This window comes from Protopterus annectens, chromosome 8.part1 (genome assembly GCF_019279795.1).
Source record: "Protopterus annectens isolate FY-2018-M chromosome 8.part1, PAN1.0, whole genome shotgun sequence".
In the NCBI taxonomy this organism is placed as follows: Eukaryota; Metazoa; Chordata; order Ceratodontiformes; family Protopteridae; genus Protopterus; species Protopterus annectens.
The window spans coordinates 415,193,068-415,206,957 of NC_056742.1; positions in this window are offsets into that span (position 1 = coordinate 415,193,068).

Genomic DNA, 13,890 nt, shown 5'->3' on the forward strand with positions numbered 1-13,890 from the left:
AGAAAGTTGCTAGAATAACATGATTTGTGTTGGCATGTATTTTCTAATGGATAAGAAGCCTAAAATTCAAATGTATGTCACCATTTAGTGACTTAAATCCTGCACTATTTGCCAGAAAACCAAAAATTTTATGAGGAACAATCAAAAACTGGACATTCTGTAAAAATCTGGACAATTGAGATGTGTGCCTCTCATTTATTTTAGGTTTTATCGAGATTTCTTGAGTCAAGGGGTATGCTTACCTCTTAACTGCTGCTTCCACTGGTCAGTTGCTCTCACTGTTGCTCATAGGAGCAAACGCATGCACACACTGTATGCCACATACATGCACACACTCATGCATGCAAGCACACATGCACATAGACAAAAACATATGCACACTCTCTTTTTTTAATGTTTCTTTTAATTTTATACTCACTAAACAGCAAGTGCTGCTTTGCGAGTGCAAAATAATGGTTCAGTCAATCTCACACTCACTTTCATGCGCGCGTGCACACACACACACGCACACACACACACACATACAGTTCTTTTTTTAAACATTCTCTATTAAATTTATTTTTATCCTCATTAAAACAGCAAAAGATCTGCTTAGCGAATGTAAAATAATACTGACTTAATTTCCTTACTGTCCAAGCTTCACAGCATACTGCCATGAAAGGGCAGACTAGTTTTCTGTGGGCATTACCTATACATTAACATCCTGCTGGAGAACGTTCATTCCCCAATCAGGGTGCCATTGTACAGGTCATCCATTCTCTACACTCAATTAAACAGCTTATGTAGGACACAAAGTTGGACCAGATGATATTCATCCCTGAGAGAGACAAATTTTAGCATAATACACCTAAATCTTTAAATTCCTTAACTGCTTCCAAGACTGTACCATTCAGAAATAGTGGCTGTAAAGGATTCAGTTGTTCAAAGAAATGAATCTTACATTAATCAGGACTGAAGTAAAGACTATATTGATTAACCCACTTACTGAAGTCAGTCTTCACCAGCCTATTCTTAAAAAAAAGCTTGCAATTATCAGTGTATTTAATCACCTAAAATGATTAATTTAATAGGATTGCAGAAATAATATATGTTAAATAAAAGTAGATCTAACATGGATCCCTTCGGTACACCAAGATGTACAGGTAATCAGTCAGAATAAGAACCCTTGACAGAAACACATTCTGAGTGACCAGAGAGCCATGCCAACATCCGGTTAGTGAGGACTGGATTAAATTTGCACTTCAACTATTTTTAAACAAGATGAATGAAAGACAGTGGTGTTGTCTGGGAGACAAATTGTATCAATGAGCTAATCTGTTAAGTAGACAGCTTAATGGGTTAAGAGCAAGACAAAAGAGCAGCGGTGACAAAGAGCCACCCTGGAATATCCCCTGTTGAATTTTTATCCCTGAGATACTAATTTGTCCTTTATCATGCCTTAGCTGTTAAGTGTTTTGACACTGTTTCATGGTCAGTGTAGGGCTTTTGCAATTTATTGTAAGTAAATCTTCAGTTTATGCTAAGTCATTTATTTCAACACAATTGTCAGACAATGTAGAACAAGCTTTCATTGGGTATTCTATTGTTGAAGAATTAAAAATTTTGGGGGGGCAAATTAACTTTTCCTCCTAATGCCCCTTTGAACTTTTTTATAATAAAAGTCATCACTTGTGAATCTTTTTCTCCTGTTAAACTTTTATCTGTTACTTCAGAGTATGCAACTTTAACAATTAGGACTTGAAGCTATAATACTAGTATCGTAGTCTCTCAATGATTTAGTCAGCGAATTATCACTGAAAGTACCATTGTCACCAACCACAGGCTGATTATGAAAACCAAGTGTTTTTTTACCATTAGATTTCATGTCATTAGCAATGATGACTTCGGGATATAACAGAAATAGAGTTCCAGGGGTTACATCTAAGATAAATCCTTGATGAGCAGTGGCCACTGGCCACTACAATGCTTCGGTCAGTTGACAATACAAAATCTATGAGGTTAACAGCAGAAGAGTTATGTCAATTATGTGTAATGGCATCACTACTGAGTTTTACATCAACATCAGTAGGCAAGAATGGCACATCAATCTGACCTGCATGTGTTAAAAGATCCTGATACTCTATACAAAGTTTTTTTATTTACTTCTTTCTAAACAATTTTAATTCTAACTGCCTTTTTTAAACAACTTGGATGTCCAATTGATATGATTACTTCATTAGAAAATGGTAATGTAGGTTTAGGGGCTAAATCTTAACTTCTGTTAGTTGCCTTCCTTTTATTTTTATTTGAGCCCTGACCCTGTTTCTTACTAGATTTGCCTTACTTTACAAAGTGTAATTACATTCATGATGGACTGTAATGATATAGCATTAGAAATCAATTCACAGGTATCAGCAGAACTTGTGAGAATACTGGAATTTCCTCTATCCAAGACTCTATAAAGAAAGTTAAAGTTCAAAACAATGTGGCATAATTACAGTTAGAATTATTCTATAAGTGAGATTTCTTACTTTCTAAGATGCCACAAGTAGTTCCAGTTTTGTATAGTTATGACATTTGGGAGTATAATATTGTTACAGACTTTAATGAAAACCTTGCCTGTTGAGTATCAAAACAAAAATGTATAGCTGACCACATAAAACCCACACCTAGGTAATGGCCAAGACCTTGTATTAAGTTTAGACCAGCAGGACAAACAAGTACTCCATTTCACGGTAATACAGTGCAACCTATCTGGACATAAACAGAAACTTGTACCAGATTTATTAATTAAACAATCCACAAGCTTCCTCACAGATATAAAATGATTAATGGAAGAAATCTAGCCAATGCAGTAATGAAGGGGTCTGCACGGCTAAAGCACCAAGACTAGTTGTCTTTTAATTTCCTTTCTGTTTAGGGTGACCACACAGTTGCAGAAACTGCTCATTAGTGTAGACAGGTTTTTCAAAGAGTGCAGTACTTACCTGGAACTGGACAGAAAGGACCAGTTCACATGAGAGTGAATGTCAATCACAGTAGAAAACAGAGAGCAAACAGAATAAGTATACAGAAGAGAAATGAAAAAAAAAATTAGCTGCATTAGTGGACAGAGAAATAAAAATCAGACGTAACTGGAATGTAGGCTGAAACGGGGGTGGGAGTACCTCTGTCACTGTTAATGGAAAAGAGTCAGATTAAAATGAAAGCAGCAGACAGTGAGGTATTTGGCATATTAAATAAAAAAAGACAACAGTATCAAAAGTATATTACAGTTAGAAGAGCACCTGCAACACTGTTGCACACTTGAAACATCACTAAGTGTAAACTAAAGTTTTAGGTGTTTATGTATTCTATCTAATGAGAACATTCCAACTGTCAACTTAACAATCCATGATATGCATGTAAACTCAATATGTAAAAAGTCATATAAAAAAACGCCAAATATAGCAAGTCACACTTATGCTGATGGAGCTATTAAGAAAAGGGTAGTTAAACTATACAATACATTACACAAAGAAGACCAGTGACAGTACAAAACATCGCTGACGTGTTGCATGTAGTACACCTGAAACTGCCCATAAATTAAGAATTAGGTACTTAAGGTAATAGAAATGTATGGCCCCTATAGCTATATTATCATCATCAGTCCCCCCATTTCCCATTTTCTACAAGGAATCAGGGTGTCATATCAACTACCACCATCTTTCTTTATTCAATGCCACTATCCTGCCTTCTTCAATGGTCGTGCCTAACTGTCATAGGTCTGCTCTCATGAAATCCAGCCATCGCTTTACTGCCATTGTCAGTCTTCTTGCCTTCTTCCTCTCTCTCCAAAATCTTCTTCACCAGATAGTCTTCTGCTTTCCTGCCCGCATACCCAAACCACTGTCATCTGTTTTCTTAGACCATCTCTACAATGAGAGCTGCTTTGGTTTCTGCTCTGATGTCCTAATTTATCTGTCTGTCTCCCAGTGTGAATTCTACTACCCATCTCAGACATTTCATCTCCATCACCTCTAGCGTTCTTAGTTTCTCTGCTTACACTCTCCAGGTTTCTATACCTTACAGTAGTGCTGGTCACTCCCTTGTTTAGTACATCTTACTTTTCAACTTCATTGGCATTCTTGTGTCACACATTATCCCTGACACACTGTGCCAGTTTTGTGCAGCACCCCCCCCCCCCCAAGATTCTAGCTTTGACCTCCTGAATCAGACTTTGCTTCTCCTCAACCACCCATCCCAAATACTTGGAGCTATTAACCTGTTCGACTATTTTCCCTATTTGAATTTTCATCTTCTGATTTCTCCCATTTGTTACCATGATGACTGGCCTTTCTGTACTTAGATTCATCCCATGTATCTTCAGTTTTGCATTCCATTCCCCTACCATTTACTGAAGTTTTTGTTCATACCTCTGTCATTGGGTCTTTGTACATAAACTGCAGTAATTCTACCAATACTTCCAAGACTTTAACCATTGCAGGACTACCAGATAAACTCTCTTTGGACTTTGTCATATGCTTTCTTGAGGTCTAGGAATGTCCATTTGAAATATTTCCTCATCTCTAGGTTCTTCTCATTCTGATCTGAATATAAACTGCTCATCTCCCATCTTACTTTGATAAATGAAACAGAGACATATAATCACCCCTCCAGCACTTTCTTGCAGTGTGACTGGAGTCTGATAGCTCTATACTACTCAGAGTTGTTCATGTCTCCTATGATCTTGTATACTGACACTGATGAGCAGATGGTTGCTGGCATCCCTTATAAAAAGTGTCTTCTTTATCTTTTTGTCTTAGCACAAAGAAACTGTCAGTTTGCAAAGCAATTTGCTGAGCCACTTTCCAAAAGCTGCTCAAATACCTCTGATGCCTTGTTCTTTACTACAGTGATTGTTCTCTTAACGTCTCTGTTAGCCAACCAGTATTCCTTCTTAACCTGATCTGTTTTTTTTTTTTTTGTCTCTCCCACTTTTTCCTGCACCCCTTCTTTCATTTGATAACTTCTTGGACTTCTGCATTCCACCGCCACCAGCATTCCTTAAGTAACGCATTTTCATAGCTGGCTCAGTCGCATATCTGCTCTGTAATCTTCACCCATGCAGTTTTGAGGTGCTGCCATCCTTCTGCTCCATCTGTATCCTCTTCTTCCTGAGGTGTTAGAGCCCTGAGTGTTTCCATGAATTTTTATGCTTTCACTTCAGTCAACTTGCAGGTCCTCAGCCTAGTCTCTATTGACCTTACAGCTTTCTCTGACCACTGCATGCAGCTGATTATGGCTACCAATGGGTATGCTGTGAGGTGACTGTTTCACTAGGGATGACTTTTAAATCTCTGACAATACCCCAGTGCCCTTTCCTTACTAGAAGGAAGTCTCTGACAATACCCCAGTGCCCTTTCCTTACTAGAAGGAAGTCTCTGACAATACCCCAGTGCCCTTTCCTTACTAGAAGGAAGTCTACTCCAGTTAAATGTTTGGCTCTCTTGTATGTGATCTTGTGACTCTCTCTCTCTCTTTCGGTGAACCATGACTTGGCCATCATCAAAGCATTTGTCAGAAGTGTGGAATAACCGCTCCTTTATTCCTGTTGCCCCACACATATAGACCCAGGTAGTCCTCATATCATGTTCTATCTGTCCCAATATGATCATTCTGGTCCTTCATTGCTAACACTAACTCATGTTCTCCTGCTTTATCTAGTAAGTTCACAACTTCTGACTAAATGTACTCCTTTCCTCACTATCACAACCCTGATATGGGATTATGAACACTGCCCAAACTTTACATGAGTCTGATTGCCAGCAGTCTAGCACTAACTCTGATGACATCCCTCACTGTCTTCTGAAGACTTTCTCATCATCATTCACACACCATCACAGGACTGTCCTCCCCATGAGTAGGATCCCAAGACAAGTGGCTTTGCTATACTGTCCCTCCATTTTGTCTCCTGGATACACAGGATGCCCATCTTCCTCCTTACCAATAAGTCATCTGCTCCCAAGCTGAATCCTGTCAGTGAATGTATTAGGAGTGAAGGAGTGTAGCAATCCTTAGTTTGTGTTTGGCAGGTTGATTACTTGATTTGTTTGATGTTTTTAAGTCAGAGAAAACAGCTGAAGCTAAAGTAGCTTTCACTCAATAGTGATATCCCAGGTAACCCAAGCTAGGCAACTGGACACTGGCCAATCAGTAACATATTGACCCAGGACTGCTGGGCTTTATTATGGGAACAGACTGGCTAATAGATGCACACAGACCCCTCCCACCATTAGCTTGGGTCCCTGGTGTAGGTCATAGTAGGCTCAGTCCTCAAACCACTCAATATCATTGCATATGTTTGGAGACATTAGTCAATATGACTAGATCACCTAGACTCAATTTTTACTCTGTATCACATGGTTAACCTTGACACATTGCACACAGTACATCATGAATGAAGCCTAAAGCAATTTGGTTTATACAACCCTTCCCCAACACACACCACCTAGAATCTGTGCTGCTACCCACAACTCCTTTCGATTTTTGTAAAAGTTTGAACTGGAAACACCCAGCTTGTTTTTGGAAGGGGAAATGAACCCCCACAGAGACACAAGGAGGACATGCAAACTCCAAACAGGCATAGGCAGGAGGTCAGGACTGAACCTTGTACCTTGCTAAAGGGAGTAGAAATCTAACCGTCATGTTGTGCCAACCATTTATCTATACAAATACACACACACACACGTGTGTGTGTGTGTGTGTGTGTGTGTGTGTGTGTGTGTGTGTGTGTGTGTGTGTGTGTGTGTGTGTGTGTGTGCATGCGCACATATATGTATAATTACACATACACACAATATATAGTATTAAGGATAACAGAAATATATAACTAGCATTAAATAAAACTGAAAATAGCAAGAAAGAGAGACAGCTACTTAGTTTTTTTAGCCAAGCTGAGCCTTGTATTCTTTTAAGGAATACAATAATTTATGAAATGCCACTCTCTGCTTGAATATATGAAGTTATAATCAATATCTGAATCAGCTCTATTGTTGAAGAGAAATCTTAATATTTCTTCATTAAAAAAGAATATTGAAATGTTTTCTTCTTCAAAATAAATTACTCATCTATGCATAAAGTAAGATAGTAATAATACAAGAGGCTTTTTGTTAGATTTGGTAACTTAAAGTTGATAATAGCACAAACCACCACAAACTATAACTGTACATCCAAAAGAAAACATGAGCAGAGGTGAAGCTTTGAAAATTTATTCACAACTAAAGCGTTTTCATTTGTAATATTCAGGACTTCTTCAGAAAAATTCAATCTCCCACCTCAATTCCTTTTATCAAGAACAAATGGTCACGTGACTCACTGATTGAATTCTAATTGAGTTTATTAAAGAACTGAAAATGTTAAAAACCTCACCATCCTTTATAAAAGCTTCCCTAATGCATTGCAATACACCATTACCATCAAAGAATTTAAATAGAAAAGCAACAAATAAAACATAAACATTAAAAACATTGGCTGTGATATAATAAATGAAACACCTCCCCCGAAAACATGATACAGAATTCACACCATTAAAATCCATAATCCAAAGATCAGATAACCAAATCCCATTAAATTAACAGCGATGCTTTTAATTTGAGAACACTGCTGACAGAAATCATCTCATTCAAACCAGGGGAAATGATGGCATTGCATCTAATCTACCACCTCAGTTCTTTATATTCCAAAAATAAGTTAGTGGGACCAGCTCTCACTCCCAGCACAAAATGGTCAATGGCTATAAATTTAAAAAAGTGTGTAGGGTTGTTTTTAATATGTTTAAACAGGGCATTCCTTTTATCTGCCCTTTGTATATCTAGCTGGTGAAGGTAAATCCTACTTTTTATGGACCGAATGGTTTTGCCAATGAAGAAACTATTACATCTTTGACACTTAGCTAAATATACCACCCCTTTACTGTCACCGTAATACCTCGAGAGGGGTTTTATGATTCCAAACCTCTCCAGGTGTATGCCCAACCCTTCAAGAACAAACCTACATTGGGAACAATGTTCACATTTCACCGTTTTCTCTTCCACTTTGCTCTAATAGGGGTCTCAGTCAAACTCTTGAGGCATACATCTTTTTATACGCTATAAGGGGAGTCTCACCCACTTTACCCAAATAGTCCTGTTCTATCCCAAACAGACTCCAATTCTTTCATATAATATGGCGAATGTCATGAAAGTGGAGATTATAAGGCAGAACAAGGGAACTCTAAAAGTTAGATTCCTTACCCAATTTTGGGCCATTTTGTCCTAATGCTGTTCCATTGCCTCCCCCATTTACTCCAAGTAGTGATATAAAGTACCCATCTTTCCTCTTATACTCCATTTCCTGAAAAATACTGTTTAAAAATGATCCAGGATAACCCCTCCTGGTTAACATTCCCCTTAAGTTGAGACACTCCTGTCTAAACATGTTATCACTTACCATTTGTGGTAGCCTTACACACTGATCCTTAACCAAAAATCTTTTTTGGTGAGGCGGTGCCAGCTCTCAAAGTGCAACAAAGAATTGGAGTATGTGGTATTCCTATATAGGGTGGACTCAAATTTTTTAGTCATTTTGTTTTTTAACACACACATACACACACGAGTAATTGACCCTATCTTCTTGGACCTCCATGGTAAACCTTAAAAAAACAGTACTGTTGTTCAAGATTTCAAAAAAAACTCATCCAATCTGGCCCTGGTATCCTTCCAGAAAATAATTATGTCATCTAAAAAATTGCCCATAAAGGGTCCAACACTACTTGAATTCTGATGTGTATATCATGGAGTTTTCAAATGGGCCAATACAATATTGGCAAATATGGGGGGCACATTTAGCCTAAACAACTGGTTTTCAAAATAAATGAAATTGTTTTCAAGAACAATCTCATTCAAGGCCCTAAGGGTCACAATCTTGGGATGATCTAAGTTTGAACCCTGACAAAGGAAACTGTAAAATATTTCCAACCTCTCTTGGTGGGGAATAACCAAAAAAAAGATCCTGCACATTGATTGTCACAAAAATCAAATCACTGGAGTACAAATCTTGGACAACTTTGGATAAAAAAAATTCCAAGAATCTTTGAGCACATAATAGTGCCCATCCCAGACCCCCTTAGTATGGAAATCAATAAACAGGAAATGTCTTGGAAGCTTTCCCATCCACTATAGGTCTTAATGGTGGATCCACAATACTGAAGGTATAGCCAGAGTGTTAACATCTACAGTATGTGCATGATAGCTAGTTTGTTAAAGTTACTTAGCTTCATTTATGATGTGTTTGTATATAATAAAGCTGCTTGAACACGAACCCACAATGTTTGCCTGTTTCTTCCTGACCTGGCGAGTGGCATGGTGTCAGAAGTGGGATGGTAAAGACTAGTCTTCAGAGCCACAATATACAGAGGTAATGATGAAGGCAAACTAAGTGAAATGAGAGCAAAAAAGAGCCAAAAGCAAGCTAAAGGCAAAGAAAATACGTACAAAAGATGTATGTATTAAAAAAGATAAAATGAACCATTACAAGGACATGAAAAGTATTACTAAGCAAACAAATACCATGGAAACATTTATTAAGCAAAAGACAAGCTTAAAAAAGTTCACTAATCAAACAAAATGTTTTAAATGAGGTTATTTGATAAAATGAATATCAGAAAAGTATACAAGGGATTCAGAACAACCTCAGAATTGTAAAATGAGCTTGTTTAAACTAAAACAAGCATGTCTACAGTTAAAAAAGCACAAGAAAGTGTAATGGGCATGAAAAGAGATCACATGAGCAAAACAAATATAACAGAAGGGGCAAAAAAATGGCACACTGAGCATAAATAAAGCAAGACAACTGCATGTGTTTTGGCATAAATTACTACTTCACATTGATTGAAGCCTTGAATAGCACAACTAGAGTTATTCAAAGTATCTCAAAGTGTGTAAAAATGCTTACAGTGTGTGTTTATTACCATGCATTTATTCTGAAGAGTTTGTTGTGTGCAAAATGCAACTATTTTATAAAGTGCAGTCAAATACAGCCATTCCAGAAAGTTTCTTGTGTATGGGTGTGTCTTCGTAAAGTGCTGCCATTACAGAGTGTTTCTTGCACTGTACAGAGCATTTGGCAAAGTGCAGCCATTCTGGGAGATTTCATTGTGCTGTGTACTGCTACTCAAAAAGTTTCACTCTGAGCTTCTTTTGCCCAGTTCATTCACAAAGTATAATTACTTTGAAACAGTTTATTCGCAAATTACAAATAAACTATTTTGAAGTAATTGCAAAGCACAGTTGCTTCAAAATATTTCTTACCCTCAGCTTCTATTGCCCAGTCTATTCTCACTGTGCAGTTATTCGAAAAGGTTTCTTGAAATGATGATAAATGACTTTTACGGTCAAATAATTTCAAGACAAGTGACTTTTTACAGTAAAGTGATTTCAGAGTTTTACAGTGGCCAAGAGACTTGTTTCGTAAAGTTCAGTTATACAGAGGCTTATTGTGCTATTGCAAGTAGTGGCATAAATTTCAAGCACATGTATATGTGCATGTATAAGTGTGTGTGTTTGTGCATATTTGCAAAAGTCTTCACTAAGATATGGCAGATGAATTTCACAAGCCACAACCATTTGTATTAGATCAGAATATTGCAGAGAATGGGAGAATATTTGAGCAAGATTCTGATATAAACTAAAAATAAACATAAAAAGGTGTCGGAGGAGGCCAACCAAGTAAAGTCTAAAAAACAGTGTTTATTAAGCAGTTTTCTTTCCACTAAATAGTAGAACTTCCTCAGATAACAGTTTACTCAAAAACATTCCATTTAAAAGTCTTTGAACTATGTCATGTGTTCAAAACACTCCATTAACATCTTATTCCTAGTTTAGTCAACATTAACTCCTTAAAGTCCAGTACATATTAAACAATACAAACAATATAATCACATTAAGCACTTTTCACAGATCTGAGGAAGCCTGGACATTACCCAGATGAAAAGCGCTTAATGTGATTATATTGTTTGCATTGTTGTGGTTCTTTTCGCACGTTGAGTGTGTAGCTCAATATTTAATTAAAAGTTTACTTTGTTTATCAACCTTTAGAGTGGAGTATTAGTACCTGTTGCCTTATTCATATTTATAAAAGCAGCTTATTCAGATAAAGATGCATGCACCAGGGCATTCATTTTGCTAAATCTACCAGGGTCTGAGGCCATTGAAAGGGAGCATTAATTTGTATATACACCAGCAGTGTATGAAGCTGAAGGAGAAACTCAGTGTATTGTTGTGCAGGCTGAATCAAGGGAAGACCCTGAGTGTTTGAACCACAAATTCAGAGAAATGTGTAATCCACAGACTAATGCTACATTAGAGAGGCATTTGTTTTACATTAGAGATCAGAAGCAAGGGGAAACTATTGCAGCTTACATTACTGACCTAACAAACAAAGCTAATGGAAGAAATCTAGCCAATGCAGTGATTTAAAAGATGAGTTAATAAAGGACAGACTTGTGTGTGGTAATAATGCTGCTGTGAGAAAGATTTTGCTTCGTGACAGTCATCTGACACTGAGCAAAGCCAATGAGATTTGTCAGATCCATGAAGTTACAGAAAGGCACACAAGTATGCTTGCTAGTGATAACAGCATGGTTTCAGCAGGCTCCAGAGATAATGTAGGCAGCATGCAAGCATGTGACAGCATGCGACAGGCAAAAACAGGCCTAAGCACATGGCAGCAGCACCCCCTGCGCCCCTGCAGGACTTCCAGGTAAAACCTGTAGTCTTCTAGAAAATTCCAAGACCAGTTCAGTTAAAGGAGTATGCTCAGTGCAGTCCCAAGGTTATCCAGTGCAGAACAGATGGTGCTCAGTAAAGTATAAGGGTGAATCAGCAAAACCCAAATCAAGCTTTATTGTTAGCTGTTGCAATTGTGGTGCTAACCATGAGTCGAGAAGAGAAAAGTGCACAGCATTTGGTCAGCAATGCCACAAATGTAAGAAATGGAACCATTTTCAAAGATTTTGTAAATCAAGTAGCCCTCACACAGTTACAAAGAAGGGTCACTCAAAAAAGCAAGTTGATCAAGTAAACCTACTGCAGTCCGATTTCTATGTAGATGGTATATCAGTAATTGGTGAAAAGATTAATGTAGTAGATTTATTGGCAAGAAATGAAGTGTTTTGTACTGTTTGGATCAATGGTAAATCCACTGAGCTCAAAGTAGACACTGGTTCAAAGTGTAATGTTATGCCTGCAGATACTTTTTCAAAGGTCAGAGCTGTTGAACAACTAAATGTGACTAGCTGTGTGAAACGTGTTGCTTATGGAGGTGAAGAGATTCAGACTAAAGGCTCAGTAGTGCTTTCATGTTATGTTGCCAAGAATTGTTATAGCCTATTATTCTATGTATTTTGAAGACCTGTGCAGTCATTATTGGGTCTCAGGGACAGTTTGAGAATGATTCTGCTTTCTTTTACCAAAGAAGCTCATCAAATAAACATGTGACCCAGTTCCAGCTTCACGAACACTTTTTCCACAGTATGCTGATGTTTTCAGTGACAAGTTGGGCAAACTTCCAGTGGTGTATTCTGTGAAAGTAGACCCAGAGATCAGCCCAGTGGTCAGACCAGCAAGAAGAGTTCCTGTTTCTTCCTGACCTGGTGAGCGACAGTAAGTAACCACTGAGCCAACAACTGATAGAAAATACACCACACCATCCCCATACCCCCCTAAATAAATTTACCAACTCCAGGATCACACTACAGTGGGGAAAAGGGCACATTTCCCCTTGTTGGCCAATTGGTTACTTACTGCTGGAAATGTTTCAGCTATATGGTCATTCTCTAAAATGAAGTTTCAGAGATCTAGTCTCAGCCTTCTCATTTTTGGTAATGCGGTCTTTCGTTCTTGTGAAGTAGACCCACAGACACACACATATACATATGAGTTAAATATGTTTAAATTATTTATACATCAGCATAGAAACCTATGGAAGGGGAGAGAGGACACCAGCATAAAGGAATGGAAGCCGGGGAACCAAGTACAATATGTAGGTGATAAGTATACCAAATACAGCTTTTACACAAGACTAAACTAGAATCATTGACAATATCGACTAAGAAGTGAAAGAAAAAAGGTAAAGATCTTACACAAAGTAAATCAAAAAGTCTGACATTCTCATATATCAGTTCAGTAAAAATCAAAGAAAAGGAAATATTTCATAAAGTCTTAAAAAGCAGACAAAGACTACTCAAAGATGTGTGAGACTATTGGGGAAAACATATTAAATGAAACAACTGTTAATAATGAGACAGCAGGAAAAACAGTTCACTCACCGCAGATGAAATGCTTGCTTCAGAGTTCCCTAACCAGGAAAATATATTTCCAGCAGTTGTCATAAAAAAAGGAAACACTTAAAGATAAATACTGCACTTGAGGGTAATGATGAAAATTTACCAACAACCCAATAATTTATATGAATTTGATCTAATTATACACCGTGATTCAGAGTTGCTGGAAAACACAGAGGAGGATCTGAGTGTGTTACAAACAATAACAAAATGACTGGCAGTAGAAAACTGGCAATGATTTTAATGACGGTGAGCTGGACCAAATTAAAGGCAACGCAAGCACTTAAAAAGTGCACAAGCAGGTCAAAAAAATATTTGAAAAGTTTTACCAAATAAAGTGTGGAAGTGGTAGAGCATATAAAAGACACATTTAAGAGAAGGATTTTATGGTGGATGATGATGATTTACTGGTTGAACCAAGCGCAACAAAAAGATAAGACAAAAATGAAGTGTACGTACAGAGACGGTAAATAATGAAAAGTGAAACAAGACATGCCCCGGGATTCATGAACCTTGCGCCAGGCGCCAGCATAGCGTCGGCGTTATAACGC